Source organism: Rhinichthys klamathensis, unplaced genomic scaffold (genome assembly GCF_029890125.1).
Source record: "Rhinichthys klamathensis goyatoka isolate OS25496 unplaced genomic scaffold, OSU_Roscu_1.1 h1tg000256l_1, whole genome shotgun sequence".
Taxonomy (NCBI): Eukaryota; Metazoa; Chordata; class Actinopteri; order Cypriniformes; family Leuciscidae; genus Rhinichthys; species Rhinichthys klamathensis.
In genome coordinates, this window is record NW_026606778.1 from 1,726,657 (window position 1) to 1,743,258 (window position 16,602).

The following is a 16,602-nucleotide window of genomic DNA, read 5'->3' on the forward strand; positions in this document are numbered from 1 at the left end:
CTTCTCTAGGAGTTTCGTCTTATTAACCATTGAGTGCTTTTTATGTGCCTTTAAAAAATATTAATGCAAATTACCCCACAATGTGAATGCCTAAGGCCATGCAAGAGGTTATGGTGAGTATCTCTCTCTCTCAAAAAAAAAGAAGAGGAAAAACGAATTTACCTATGTTTTTAAATATGCATGTTGCATGCTAATGCTGTCCTGTTTAGGCGTTTTCAGCGCTGAGGAGATCATGTAGCCTGGTATAGGGTCACGGCTCCTTCGTGCTATTTTTTCCCCAAGAGTGGCGAAGAGAGAGAGAAATGGGTGGTGGCAGTGGCGGTTCTAGAGGGGGGGCCAGGGGGGCCCGTGCCCCTGTTACAAAAAGCTTGGCCCCCCTTGTGGCCCCCCTAAATGTGGAGTTTGAAATAATTTTTATAAAACTGTTTTTTTGCTATCGTATGCGTATTATTTTTTATTTTTCTATCTTTGTGGATTTGCATTTTCACGTGACAATTCGCATCACATTCGCGGGAATCGCGGCAGAATAACGCCTGTCTCCTGCACGCGAGAGAGGAGAGAAGAAGAAAGTTGGTAAATGTCAGTTCAGTTGTAAGTTCATTCTTTATGTGCGTATGGGGTGTGCGATGTGTATTGTCTATTATGATATTGTAATCATTGTTTTAACTATGTACGAGGCACTGTGAGCTGACATAGCATTTGTCTATCGTCCTTTCACTGCTATGTGCAGTTCATAGGTAGGCTATATGTCCCCAAATTATTTTTGTCTTATATTTATATCATATTATGTTCTTATATTAGAATATCGCATCAGCAAGAGTGCCGTTTTCCCGTGCACAATTGCAACTGTGATATTTATGTTATACAACAGTTAAATTAACAATAAGTTAACATTGGGAGTTACTTTTTAGACACAATATTGTCAATATTGTTTGTTTTCCCTTTATTTCGCCGACTAGAATTTCATAATGAAACCGTAGTGAGTCTCAATGCAACACAGCAATGATTTATTGACTGAAATCCGCGTTTTCAACGAATCACTTGCTTCTTTCCCGAATAAATCAGCCGTTTGAACAAATCGTTTGAATGAATGAATCCCTCTTACAGGGACTTGCCGCCGCCTACTGGCGGTTTTAGTTTCATATTTAAAGTAGGCTATCCTTTAATTAAAACGTTAAAATTAGAAATAATTGCATTTTTAAATATTGATTTAAAAAAAATCTCATAGCTTTATTTATGCAATTGTAAATGGAGTGTAAATATATTAATGCCACTTCTGTGTCACCTCTGCACTGCAAAGATGGATTTTGATTGAATTAATTAATTTGACTGGTAACAGTGGTACTGTATAATTATTGCATAATTAAGTATTATTGTATAAATAAGTATAATTACTGTATAATTTGAAAGTTAGTATTTGACATAAAAGGTGATGCATAACTCTAAATAAGTTTAGAAAAAATGTCCATATATAGGTGAAAATGCCCCTGGAAATCAATTTAAGGTGGCAAATATTGCCTCTTAATTAAAAAATGTATTTCTGTCACTGCTGTGAACTGACCACTGCATAGAATATGAAAAATATTAATATCTTCGTGAGTCAGCTGTCAACAACAGGCCTAAACCAGCCATGGCACCAGCACAAAAACACAATCAGTAAAATATTATCTAATTATTAACAAAATGTTGAAAATATTGAAATATATTTTTGTCAATATTGCACACCCCTAATGTACGGTATTAATTTTGATTTCTTTAGGTCTTAAAAAGCCTTAAATTTGACTTTAAAAAGTGTGCAGGAACCCTGTAAACGGTTAGACATATCAAGTCAGTTATTTTCAGTAAATGAATTAATAAGCTTCTTGGTCCCCATTGCTTTTGCTCTATAGTTCTCAAAATGAAGAGAAAGAAGGACATCATGTCTATTACAGTTACTGTGACTAATACTGAATATGTAATGCAAATGTAAAAATATAATGGAAATGCAAATACATTGTTGAATGATTATAAACACGGTATTTTGCCTGTTAATGCCTGCAGCAGTGCAGAAAATGATATGACAACAATAAGGTCTAAATGTAACTGGCCCCTCTAACAGTACAACTGGCCCCAGCTTGGCCCCCCCAGTTGAAATGGGCTAGAACCGCCACTGGGTGGTGGGGATAGAAATGAGGAAAAACTCCTACAGATCAGTAGCAAATTAGCCCTGCCTGGTCTCAGCGTGAGTGCATTTACTGCATATTGAGAGTTTGCCCTTTCCCTTTGCCACCATATCAAGGTAATTACATTTCCTTTGTAGTGCTCTGAAAGGAGGAATTGCTGGCCTGGAGTTTCACTGCCCGCCCATGGAAGCACAGAGTGCATAAATCCCTTAAAATAGCCATTTTTTCCCCTCTTCCTGCTGACACAATAAGCTTAATGAAGGCACAATAACACAGTCGATTCAGCTCTGTACTGGACACTCAGAAAGCTGCTAATGTTGAGCTGAAGAGTGGCTTTTGGAAAAAAACAAAACATTATTCCTTCACACTCTCTCTCTCACGACTGTTTGACAGTGCAATGGACCTAATTTTGTGGGAGGTGGAATTGATTAATCTAATTTCAGCTAATTTCCACAGTCTCTTGTTGTTCCCCCTTCTTTTCGTCGTCTCATAGAAATAATAAATTGCGGAAAAGGGCAAAGCCTGCACCAGGGCTTGCCTTATTTTCCCGAGAACTTCATCACCCATTCACAGATGCAGAATGACGATTAGGAGCAAGACAAAAAAATGCTCAGATTAATCTTTTTATTTGAGATTTCCCTTTGTGGACGCTTTATCCGCTCTTTCTTGTTCCCTTTCTGTCTGTTTCTCAGTCTTTAGGCAAGCGAGCTGTTTATAGGCAGACTCCAAATTCAAGCAGGGTTGCCAGAGGGTAATGCAGTAATCACATTGGTTCCCCTTAGAGTGGGCGAATGGGTGAGGAGAGCGGTGCCCTCTGCTTGTGGCTGTTCCTCCAGCCTCTGCATCTGTCTGGCTGGCTTCACTTGCAGAGGGAGGCTAAACATACACCCTGTGTAAATGCAGAAAATCCATTTATTTTTGTATTGTTCCATGTCTGCCTTAAAGACGTGCTCTTTTAGCCCATTTAATTTTTGTATACATATACCGTTTCTCTATATAATTTCAATTTGACAGCCATATATAATTAATTTTTGTCTGTAACCTGATGGTTTTATTTTTTTCTACCAGTTGTGCCATCGGTTGTGAAATTATTTAGAGCTTGTCAGTTCCATCTGAGATTTCCAAACCCGAAATGTTTTCGACTTCTTTTTAAACCAATGGCTTTTATGGAAAGGGGGAAGGGGAAAATCAGAGTAATTCCATTGGGATCTTTGTACATTGTGTAGTTGCCATGACAATTACATTAGTCTCCACTGGCAATCATCCACCTTGTTGGAATTCTAATGAGGAAGTTTTTTCCCCCCTCTTTTTTCCCCCTCCTACTTTTTTCTGTTTGGGCGTGTGTGCGGCTATCAAGGATCTCCTGCCATAGTGGAAAACTGCGTTCCTTGAAGCGAAAATATAAGTGCCTTTTAAATAGGGCCACGGAGGGGGCCATGGTCTGCTGTCTGAGAGAGATAGCAATACGCTGCTGGGCTGTGCCCATTACTCTCTCTCCCGGGGTCTAGGCTAATAAAGATGGCTTGATACATCCGTCAGAACGTCTGAGAGAGCGAGAGGCGTTGTTCCAGGAGTGCGGCAACATTGGTGGCGCTCCCCGAAGATGAACGATAAGCATGCATGGGAAAAATCGCTTTAAAAACTTCACTTTAGTCAGAAGCAAACAAGCGTGACTTTTTTTCTCTCTCTTTTTTAATGGCACCTTTCTGTGTTTAATTTGCTTTTGAATGTTATTCATTTAATTTCCACCTGCAGGCATATCTGTTACTGCGCATAAGACGCTAAATTTCACGCGTTTAATATGTACCGGTGAGATCATAATCTGCGGGGTGATTTAAGGAGCTTCTGGGGCGCTGAATAAATCAATGAATTAATTAAGGCTATCAAAGAAAATTATCTCTCTTCTATCGAGGGTACGTTCCAACCAAGCTCAAATCACACAATCTATCGAGGTTTATTTCCTGATACAAACACAAGGTCACTGAAGCCCTTTACCCTGATTGATGTTGTCTTTTCTCTTTATTTAGTGACACTTTATCACGTTTTCTTACTCTGTATGGCGTGATTTTTGCTAGAGAATACTTCTGTGGCAATTTTGCTTGTCAATATTCCTATTCCCAATGTGGAAGAGGAAGCAGTGGGAGTCCATTGGGTCTCAACAATGTATGCTCTTTATCGATGCTTATGCTTCTCTTGGGACTAAATCAAGAAGTTGAATTGAGTTGAAGCCACAGGACAAGCATCTAGGATGAGAGGATACAGGAAGTGCCCAAGCTCCGAGCCATTCTGAGCCAGGGGCGTTAAAGAAAAATTCTGGCCGTTTACTGTGTGTTTGATGCTGATGGAATGGGATTGCAGGGATGGAAGTAGGCTCACTGCAGCACTTGTGTTGGTCCCGCATTCTCCTCCCATAAGGACCTTATATAACCCCTGTTCATGTTCCTTTTATGTTGTACTCTGCTCATGTTATGTTGTTTCTGTCTTATCAGACAAAATCTTTTCTCTTATACACAGACAGCCATTTCAGAACTGCTTTCAGAAGGGCATTGGTCACCTAAAATGCCAATAGAAAGATGGGACAGGGACCCCTTTATATGTGGTATAAAATTTTTGCATTTAAGAGTGATCTACAGTATCTACAGTATCATCTTAACAGACTTACTTTATAATGCTTGCATCAGTGTATATATACTATTTAAAGGACAAGTTCGGTATTTTACACTTAAAGCCCTGTTTTAAGATCGTTTCTGATGAAATAGAATGGTTAAGATTAAAATTTGGACACATGCAGCTGTCCCGAGAATTTTCGGTTTCTGTGGTTGCACCCCCCCACCTCCACAATGGTTGCATAGGTGCACAGGAACAATCCTTCCTAAAACGCATTAAACTTTAATTTACAAAGACGTGAAACTCACCGAGTGGTCTGGGGTGTTCACTGATATGCTCACACAAAAATCGCGGCAAAAGATGCTTTCCAACAGGTTTTATCGTAGTTTTTGTCCCAATTTTGGAAAAAAACTCAGAAACCGAAAATTCTCAGGACAGCTGCATGTGTCCAAATTTTAATCTTAACCGTTCTATTTCATCAGAAACTATCTTGAAACAGGGCTTTAAGTGTAAAATACCGAACTTATTCTTTAAATACTTTAATGTGTATTTTATATACACACATACACTCACCTAAAAGGTTATTAGGAACTAGGGCTGCAACAAACGATTATTTTGATAATCGATTAATCTAACGATTATTAGAACGATTAATCGACTAATCGTCGATTATTCCGCAGACTAATCAGTAAGTTTGGAACGATTATTCAGCTTGTCCAATTAGTTAAAACATTGAGTTATACATATTCTAACTATAATATAAAAAAATAAAATCACTTCAGCTTTTGAAATAGTTGTTTTAATGAACTTTGAGCCAAATAAACAGGTCATTCTCTTTAAGTTTTCAGATTTCGGTCCAACTCAAATCACACACAAATGCTCTCTAAGCATTGTTTAATAGGCCCACTGCTTTTCTTAGAACTGAAACAGAAAAAGGGACATTTACTTCAGGACACAAAGAATGGTAAAATATTAATCTGCAAACAATTATTATAAGAATAAAATTACAATCTTTTTTTACATGACAATTGAGCTGACAGAGATGTTCTCATTCACCTTTTAATTTATAGTATGATAAAGTAACTGCCATGATATTCTTCCTATATCATAGGAAGGATATAACATCTCGTTTTGTAAGTCTTCATGATTATTGAACAAAATACAGGCAAGTGATAAGACTATAATAATCAGGGGTGCACATAAGTTTTTCAGTGAGTTACTCAGGTGAGTACCAGGAGATGGTGTTTGGTACTCACCCCATATGTAGCCTGGTCTTAATAAGTGCAGTCCTCCTCAGTGTAGAAGCTGTCAATCATGATGTCACATTCCCGGTTTTATAGCATCAAATAACTAACTAAAGACCAAACTTATTTAAAAAAAACGAACACTTAAATTTACATCAGCGTGAATAAAACTACCTAAAATGACAGAAAACATCTTTGGAAATAATTATTTTGAAGTGTAATTTGATTGTTTAGTTTCCATCGCGTTCATTAGACTTCATGGTGAGGATTTTGAACAACTCACTGTCAGCGGTATTTTTTAAGTCAAAAATAGTCGATCTCCGAATGCAACTTAACAGGGAGGAGAGTAAAGATGGAAAGCTCCTAAAGCTTAGTTCCATTAAAAATTCACGGATAATTTGTTGTTTTGTCATAAGTGAAAAACAATATTGACCTTGTATTTGAAAAAGGATCCTCATAAGAAACAATACTAAAATTCAGAGTCAGTTCATTCGCATTCGGAGATCGACTATTTTTGACTGACAAAATGCCGGTGTTACTGTTCCGGCGGACACAGCTACAGTGAGTTGTTCAAAATCTTTCTTTTTAGTAAACTCTGTGTACACAAACAATGTTCTCAATGCTGGAGTTCATGTCCCCTGGTGATACTTTGAGCAAAGTTTCATGTTGTGTCGAGCCTTCTTAGTGTTTTAAAAATAGCGATTTTTGTTGCTATCATATACGTGCCCCTAGCTCTCCGAAAACGAAAATACGGTCAAACTTAAAAGTGGCGTTTCCATTCTAATTATGCTTTAAAACGAAAGTTTGCCTCGGGTAGATTAACAAAAAGACCCTAGGTTGCATTTTGGCGACAGTTACGCAAAGGCGCGTAGTAACAGAAGTGGCATTACGCATTCCTGATTTATGTCGCGCATGCGTACCTGCGTACCAGTTATGTGCACCCCTGATAATAATACCTAATATACTAATAGTGTTACAATAATAAAAACAGCCCTGACTCCTAAGCTCGATCAAGCTTTATTCTATGCAAAATAAGTCATCACATTACTGTAATTATATTACTATTGATAATATTATTACTATTATTAGTAGTATTGCATTCACTAATAAAGAGAGATTTACCGCTGGTTAGTAAGCTGGAGAACACTCACTTCTCACCGGCTCCTCTTTTGCCGGGATGTTTCCTCTTGCACACGTGCATGTTGTGCTCCCGTGAAAAGCAAGTTCCGCCTTGCATGTATTGAACACGACAGCATTCTTGATTTGAAGTTTTGTGAAACTTTCCCAAACCTAAACCTTGCTAGTTCGGATTCGTTTGCACTGTCATAATTCGCGCTGTGTTTTCTCTTCTACCGCAATAGCATTTGTAAGGGCTGCACTACACTCTAGCGCTACAGCGCCGTAGCGGTCAAATCACGGGATTGCAGGCCCTTACATTAGGTCACGTGAGATCAAACGACTACTCGACAACAAAGATATTTGTCGACAAATATTTATTGTCGACGTTGTCGACAACGTCGACTAATCGTTGCAGCCCTATTAGGAACACCTGTTCAATTTCTCATTAATGCAATTATCTAATCAACCGATCACATGGCAGTTGCTTCAATGCATTTAGGGGTGTGGTCCTGGTCAAGACAATCTCCTGAACTCCAAACTGAATGTCAGAATGGGAAAGAAAGGTGATTTAAGCAATTTTGAGCGTGGCATGGTTGTTGGTGCCAGACGGGCCGGTCTGAGTATTTCACAATCTGCTCAGTTACTGGGATTTTCACGCACAACCATTTCTAGGGTTTACAAAGAATGGTGTGAAAAGGGAAAAACATCCAGTATAAGGCAGTCCTGTGGGCGAAAATGCCTTGTTGATGCTAGAGGTCAGAGGAGAATGGGCCGACTGATTCAAGGTGATAGAAGAGCAACTTTGACTGAAATAATAATATTAATAATAATTCATTACATTTATATAGCGCTTTTCTAGGCACTCAAAGCGCTTCACATGGAAGGGGGGATCTCCTCAACCACCACCAATGTGCAGCATCCACTTGGATGATGCGACGGCAGCCATAGTGCGCCAGAACGCCCACCACACACCAGCTTACTGGTGGAGAGGAGACAGAGTGATGAAGCCAATCAGTGTATATATATATGGGGATGATTAGGAGGCCATGATGGACAGAGGCCACTGGGCAAATTTGGCCAGGATGCCGGGGTTACACCCCTACTCTTTCGAAAGACATCCTTTTAATGACCACAGAGAGTCAGGACCTCGGTTTAACGTCTCATCCAAAGGACGGTGCTCTTTGAAAGTATAGTGTCCCCGTCACTATACTGGGGCGTTAGGACCCACACAGACCACAGGGTGAGCGCCCCCTGCTGGCCTCACTAACACCTCTTCCAGCAGCAACCTGGTTTTCTCAGGAGGTCTCCCATCCAGGTACTAACCAGGCTCAGCCCTGCTTAGCTTCAGTGGGCAACCAGTCTTGGGCTACAGGGTGATATGGCTGCTGGTAACCACTCGTTACAACCCAGGTATGCAGCAAAGCATTTGTGAAGCCACAACACTCACAACCTTAAGGCGGATGGGCTACAACAGCAGAAGACCCCGCCGGGTACCACTCATCTCCACTACAAATAGGAAAAAGAGGCTACAATTTGCAAGAGCTCACCAAAATTGGACAGTTGAAGACTGTAAAAATGTTGCCTGGTCTGATGAGTCTTGATTTCTGTTGAGACATTCAGATGATAGAGTCAAAATTTGGCGTAAAGAGAATGAGAACATGGATCCATCATGCCTTGTTACCACTGTGCAGGCTGGTGGTGGTGGTGTAATGGTGTGGGGGATGTTTTCTTGGCACACTTTAGGCCCCTTAGTGCCAATTGGGCATCGTTTAAATGCCACGGCCTACCTGAGCAATGTTTCTGACCATGTCCATCCCTTTATGGCCACCATGTACCCATCCTCTGATGGCTACTTCCAGCAGGATAATGCACCATGTCACAAAGCTCGAATCATTTCAAATTGTTTTCTTGAACATGATAATGAGTCAGTTCACTGTACTAAAATGGCCCCCACAGTCACCAGATCTCAACCCAATAGAGCATCTTTGGGATGTGGTGGAACGGGAGCTTCGTGCCCTGGATGTGCATCCCACAAATCTCCATCAACTGCAAGATGCTATCCTATTAATATGGGCCAACATTTCTAAAGAATGCTTTCAGCACCTTGTTGAATCAATGCCACGTAGAATTAAGGCAGTTCTGAAGGCGAAAGGGGGTCAAACACAGTATTAATATGGTGTTCCTAATAATCCTTTAGGTGAATGTACACATTGACACATGCATACTGTAGTATATGTATGAAGAAACACTCTTTTTGAGCCTGGAAAAACCCAATGTTCTTTTAAACTTTTCTCACAAAAAAATTACATCAAACAATAATTGGCGGAGTCCTTGCAGTACTACCATGGACCCCCTTGTTGAAGACCCCTGCGTTGTTGTAATGAATAGCTTACTCTGTGAAACAACGTGGGTAGAGGCAACAGAGCTGTTCTTTAGAAAATATCAGGGAAAGCAGCAGCCAACTATGTTGGCAATCATATTATTGTACTGGACAACATTTCTCTTTATATGTATCATTATGAAGTTCACTGCAGGCTTAAAACTGTTGGTTCTCCAATATGTTGTATGTCAAAGATAACAGGGCTCATTTTAATACAATTATGTAATAGAATTAAGCCATCATAATGCATTCACATATTGCCAGAGAGATTCGGATTCGTAGTGATTTGCAAATGGACTTAAAAACATAATGAAGATAAACATCTTCAAAAAAACCAACACTATAAATCCTCCACTACATTATTAAAGCATTCCCACATTAGACTTGGGTGGTTTAAAGTGATCTTAAAAGAGCTTTTTTTAAATTAAAATGATGTTTACCATGCTGTTTTTTTTTTTGAAGGAGCTATTATTGTAAAAGGATATGCTATGTTGGAATAATTTTAAGGAACAGCATTTGTATCGGCACTTAGAGTGAACGGCTGCCTCGAAAGCTCTTAAAGTGAATGCCAAGTATAGGTCTTTTTTCAGTTAGAGAAAACAGGCATATTTCTATAATATAAGAACTCTTTGTTTAGGGCTTATTCTATCTTACATTTCATTTGCTCCCACTGCGTTTAGTTCTGTCATTATCAAGTGGAGGAGTTTTCTCGAACTTCTCTCAGATGTCTTAGATCTCATTATGTTTAATAGAGGCATATGTACAGGCTTCAGTTGATATGGTCCATTATTCTTATTTGAATGAATCGTTTCTTTGAACTATTGGGAGTGTAGAGGCAGTTAGCATATAAGAACTGTCTCTCAAAATCGAGCAGCCTTCTAAAAGAAAAACCTACATTTAGTCCTGGTATATTATTATTATTTTTTTTTATTTTTTTATTTATTAAAGTGCCTTGCACTTACATGCCCAGCCCAAATAGGCTTAAAAGACACTAATGACATAAAACAAACATAATACAAAAAGATGACCATCATAAAAGATACATTACCGTCATTTTCACAATATAAACAAACAAAAAAAGACAAGACACAGTCAATTTAGGTCAGGATATAAATTCCTTTGCCTAAGTTTCCACGCCTTTCCGACATATCTAGCCAAACTATAGATTTCATTTTCAAAGAGCCAATTCAACATATCCCCATCCGTCATCCAAAACAAATCAGGCTTTTTATATTGAATTCTCTCAAACATACCCATTCTTAATTCATGATATAAAGGACAAAAAAAAAAAAAAAAATGCCATTCATCCTCAACATTATTAAATCACACAAAACACATAATCTATCCTCTTCTGGGACACCTTTATAGTGCCCTACCTCGATCTGCAAGGGCAACACCCCAGCTCTAAGCTGGGCACACAAAGACCTCTGTAATCTAGTTTAAGGGTTAGTTCACCCATTTAAGACATGAAGTTGTATGCAATCCTTACCAGCACTATAGTGCATACACACTGACCCACTCTGTTGTCACCTCCCTGGTCAGAGTTCTGGCCGCTGGAAGTTTTTCAATAAAGTACTCCCGGTTATTTTCCGGGGCCACAAAACTGTGCGTTTTTACGTGAAAAAATGATTTGCGTTTCAAAGCTTGATTAATTTACCACACAAAAAACACGCCGGTCAAAATTCATACCTCAGTTTTAATCGGCACTATTTTCTATCCATTTCTATCAATCCGCACTGCTGTCAACGTCAACAGTGCGCACGTTCCGATCAGCTGTTGATAGTGCGACTCGCTGACAACATGTCTGACTGTGAAACTTCTGATGATGAAACCAATTTTAGCACAATGTCAGACGGATCAGATGATGAAAGTAATTTTAGCACAACGACAATGTTATTGATTGCAACACAAAACCTCAATTGTGTGTGTGTTCAATCAAATAGTTTTCTCAGCAAATTGTACCAATATCCCTATATACTGTTTTTATATTAGACATCTTTTCACGTGTTTTATAATGGAGTCTAAACATCAGCTTGTTTACCGTACAGTTTAGACATGGGATCATAAAGTTAGTAAATAGAGCTTACCCGTGGTACTGGTACAGCAAAACTCTTTAATTTTCCTTTTCCTCCTTGGTTGGGGATGTAATCGTCTTCGCTGAAGTGAGCACTACACACACGAAAATCCTTTATTCTGGATATTTTAGCTCCCGCAGAGTAGCCGATGGCAACCAGCCAAAGCTGTTACAAGTTCGCACCATTGTTAATTTAATACTTTTTACGTCGTTGTCAATCGATTGTGTAAACACTATGGAACAGCTGATCGGAACGTGCGCACTGTTGACGTTGACAGCAGCGCGGATTGATAGAAATGGATAGAAAAAAGTGCCGATTAAAACTGAGGTATGAATTTTGACCGGCGTGTTTTTTGTGTGGTAAATTAATCAAGCTTTGAAACGCAAGTCATTTTTTCACGTAAAAACGCACAGTTTTGTGGCCCGGGAAAATAACCGGGAGTACTTTATTGAAAAACTTCCAGGGGCCAGAACTCTGACCAGGGAGGTGACAACAGAGTGGGTCAGTGTGTATGCACTATAGTGCTGGTAAGGATTGCATACAACTTCATGTCTTAAATGGGCGAACTAACCCTTTAACCAGCATTTGACATAAGGCTCTGTGGAGTATTCATTTTTAAAGTGAACATAACTTCTCAATTTGGGCTTATTTAACACCTGCCGTTGCCATTGCTCTTTATAAGAATTAAACAAAAACGGCCTGACCTGAGATATATCACATTGTAAAGTATTTGTAAATGTATACTGTGCTTTTACTGATGAAAGTATTCCAAGGACCTCCATTGACCAAGGATAATTGTGAGCTTTATCCCAATCAAAAACTTTCCGAGTAAGTCTATCTTCAGGTAATCTTATAAAACGATTCCATAATCTTATTGTATAAATAAAAAAGATGCCATTTTTTTTTGTTTCTTCAAGCTTAAAAGGATATTTCACCCAAAAACTATTATTTACTGACCGTCATGTCATTCCAAACATGCATGACTTTCTTTATTCTGTGTGATACAAAAGTAGAAAATAAAAAATAAATACATTTGTCCATACTCTACAGTGAAAGTCAATGGGGTCCAGCGTGGTTTGGACTGCAATGTTCTTCAAAATATCTTCATTTGTTTTCGACAGAAGAAAGTAAGTCATACAAGTTTGAAATGACTGGAGGATGAGTAAATAATGACAGAATTTTCATTTTAGCCTGACTTGGCTATCCCTTTAAAGCAGCACTAAGTAGGAATTCCGTTTTTGTCAAACAGCGACCCCTAGAGTCGCTGTGGAGTACTTGTACTGTCGTGAATAGCACTCACGCAGAGATGGCTCGCACTCACGGCTGGATCCCCTCCCCCTGTACACCGGTACCTGTTCAGTAGGATGGACGCTGTAACGAGTGGAAATAAGGTATGGCCCCTTTAAGAGCTGCGCGCGCCCAACACCACATGTATACGGCGCCGGGTTATTTCTGTTTGATGCTCATTTTATTAGAATTTTATTAGATCTGTTTTTTGCCGTAAAGCAATTCGTTACCTCGCGAGACCTGATATCACACGATACTTCCTAACACTGAGGCCGGCGGCTCGCCGGCCCAAAGTTGCAAGGGTGGTTTTGCGGCTCACAGGCACCAGGGGGGTGCGAGACGACCACCATTCAACACGAAATCAGTAATATAAACATGACAATGACTCCAAAGCTGTTCGGTTAAGGTAAAAAAGTTACTTAGTTCACCTTTAAAGTCATGGCGGTATTCCTTTCACTGGAGCTAAGGGGCCAAGCCCAACCCTTAAAAAACAACCCTACACCATAATCCCTCCTCCACCAAACTTTACACCTGGCTCAATGTAGTCTAGGAAATACCATTCTCCTGGCAACCGCCAAACCCAGACTTGTCCATCGGCTTGCCAGACAGAGAAGCTTGATTCGTCATTCCAGAGAACACGTCTCCACTGCTCTAGAGTCCAGTGGTGGCGTTCTTTACACCATACAATCCGATGCTTTGCATTGCACTTGGTGATGTAAGGCTTGGATGCAGCTGCTCGGCCATGGGAACCCATTCCATGAAGCTCTCTACGCACTGTTGAGCCAATCTCAAGACAACACAAAGTTTGGAGGTCTGTAGCTAATGACTGCAGAAAGTTTGCGACTTCTGCGCACTGTGCGCCTCAGCATGCGCTGACCCCGCTCTGGGATTTTACGTGGCCTACCACTTCATGGCTGAGTTGCTGTTGTTCCCAATTGCTTCCACTATGTTATAATACATCTAACACCTGACCGTGGAATATTTAGTAGTGAGGAAATTTCACGAATGGATTTATTGCACAGGTGGCAATCTATCACGGTACCACTCTTGAGTTCACTGAGCTCCTGAGAGGGACCCATTCTTTCACAAATGTTTGTAGAAGCAGTCTGCATGCCTAGGTGCTTGATTTTATACAACTGTGGCCATGGAAGTGATTGGAACACCCGAATTCCATTATTTGGAGAGGTGTCCCAATACTTTTGACAGTATAATGTAGCTTAAACTCCACCCCTTTCTTACAGTTGACTGCAAGCTCTCATTCTGATCTGCTTCCATCCAATTAATGCGATAAATTTAACCCAGCCTACTTTTTTTTCCCGATAATCCGTTTCACTCGGTTGTACAACGCAAACAAGCGTAGCGTCAGTTCTGGCAGGTCACGTTAGTCAAGCTTGCATCAGCGGACTCTCAGCTGATCCACGTCTACCTATAGGAATACGACGACCCTCCTCCATCCCCAGCTCCTCCTCTCGCCCAGTCAGGATTTGGCATTCTGATTCCCCTTGAATCAGAATAAATTCTCGAATTATTTTGTACTTTAAAATCTTGAATTAATTATATCTGCGTACATTCATGTTGGTTCTGTTCTGTTTACCCTAAGGGGGGTTATTGCTGCTCTCCCTGCTCTTATCCATGCTAGGCTGCATGGATGCGCAGGGAGTTCTCGCCCAGAACGGAACCATACCGCCAATCCAAACTGTATGCTAATTGTCAATCGTATTTGACGATAGTGGTCCTGACAGAAATATAGATCGGTGATATTTCTGTTACATAACAACTTGAATCACAATATTTAATTTAGTAATACAAAAGGGTCACATTAAATACCGTTGATCTCTAGAGATAGTGGTCATCTTGATCCTGTAAAAACTTACTTGTGCTTGTCCAACAGAAAGTCCTTTAAAATCGATCTTTATAAGAGCAAAAGAGTACCTTTGATCTCCACGGGAGGTTCGCATATAGTCTTCATCTGACTGTTCAATGCAGAGATAGCTATCTATAATGTACTGAGGATCACATGGACTGCTGACTACTAATCTGAATGTTCTGATCCAATCTGACTTCTGACGTGTAATGCTGGCTAGATCATAATCATACACTGTTCGCTCGTTGGCCAGAGGAGAACTGGCCCCCGACTGAGCCTGGGTTCTCCCAAGGTTTTTTTTCTCCATTCTGTCACCTGATGGAGTTTTGGTTCCTTGCCACTGTTGCCTTGGCTTTCGGCTTGCTTAGTTGGGGACATTCAATATTCAACAATATTACTGATCTGCCTTACTTAAGGTGGACGACGACGCAATTTTCTTCTAGAAACAAACTTTGTTGTATTATTTTCATGTTATCACTGTGAAGCTGCTTTGATACAATCTGTATTGTAAAAAGCGCTATATAAATAAAGGTGACTTGACTACTGATCAGAGGACACAGATCAACTTATGCTTGGTTTCTGAGACATGAATTCACTGTCCTGTAGAATGTAGCTGTAGCCTGTTCACTCAAACAGCCTGTTAGTTTAGAGAACTAGAAGCATGTCTGTGCCCTAAGCTGTGAGCCTTGTGATTGGCTGTCAGAGATTCTAAACTGAGGCTCATGGGAATAGTGGGATCGTCTCTTGCTCTGTTTCTCCACAGCCTTTCCACTGTCATGTTTTTATTATTAAACAACCACCGCATGGAAGGTCTGTCTTCAAAGGCGCAGGCCATTAAAGTTTTTGCACCCGGGATTTGAGGCAGCATGTTTGTGTGACACACATTACGTAAGTCTTGTCTGACTTACTGTAGAGATTGAAAAGCAAAGCTGCGGATTCTGTTTGTGTCTGTCAGTGGAGTCGATGAAGACTTACTCCAGATAATGCTTGTTTGTTGTTATGGCAAAAATGTCTCTGGGACGTTGGTCAGGGACAGCTGCACTGCAATACAGATACATGACAATCATGGGTCGAATGGGTGTTTTGTGTCCAGAATTGCATCACTTCCAGTTTTGGCTGTGGTGTCTCTTGCGAAAAAGAGATGATTGACTCTCTGCCTGATAATAATTGAGTGGGTCTTTCCTACATTACATGAGTAAAAGATGGTTTCAACTCTTGTTACAGTCAGCCCACAGACTAATTAAGGAAATATTTGGATAGAAAAATGACTTTGATCTCTGTCCGTTGGGTCAACATGACTAATTTAAGAATAGATTGATGTCATTAAATTAAAGATAGGATTTTTTGGTTCTACATGCCACCCAAGTTTTCTACCAGGGAGAGATTGTTTGGTGACATCTGAGTTTAGGTACTTCCTGTGTCTCTCTAAAAGCCTCCAGTCAGATTCAGATTATACTCGGCCCCCTGAGCTGCCACACTGATGTCTCTCTCCTCGTCGGCAAGTGTAGCATGAGAGAGCGTATGCTTTGGAGATGAAGATGACAGCCCAAAAGTGCTTTTCTCCCACTGATCAAAGAGGATAACTGGAAGGATTGTCCCATGAATAAAGCTATCAGACACCTGCAGGTATAATTACCTTGTTCAGACGTGAGCAGAAGGAGAGAGCAGGGTTGTTCAGACCTGAGAGCACAGAGCACATTAGAGACTCAAAACAGGCATCCTATTGGAGACGGTGCTGTTTACTGTCACACAAAAGATTTTTATATTTGTTCAGTGAACTAGCTGCAAACAAAAATAAGAGCCATCCGATTATTTGTATCAATGTATGTGAATAATTCACAAAAATAGATAAAAGAACATTTCA

General features: G+C 40.1%; 1 protein-coding gene and 1 pseudogene across 3 annotated transcripts in view; one reads left to right on the forward strand and one right to left on the reverse strand.

The window, feature by feature from the left end:
* Positions 1-16,602, forward strand: part of efcab11 (EF-hand calcium binding domain 11) — an 83,014-nt gene that overhangs the window by 30,895 nt on the left and 35,517 nt on the right. The window lies entirely within an intron of this gene.
* Positions 8,406-8,522, reverse strand: LOC130101500 (5S ribosomal RNA; annotated as a pseudogene).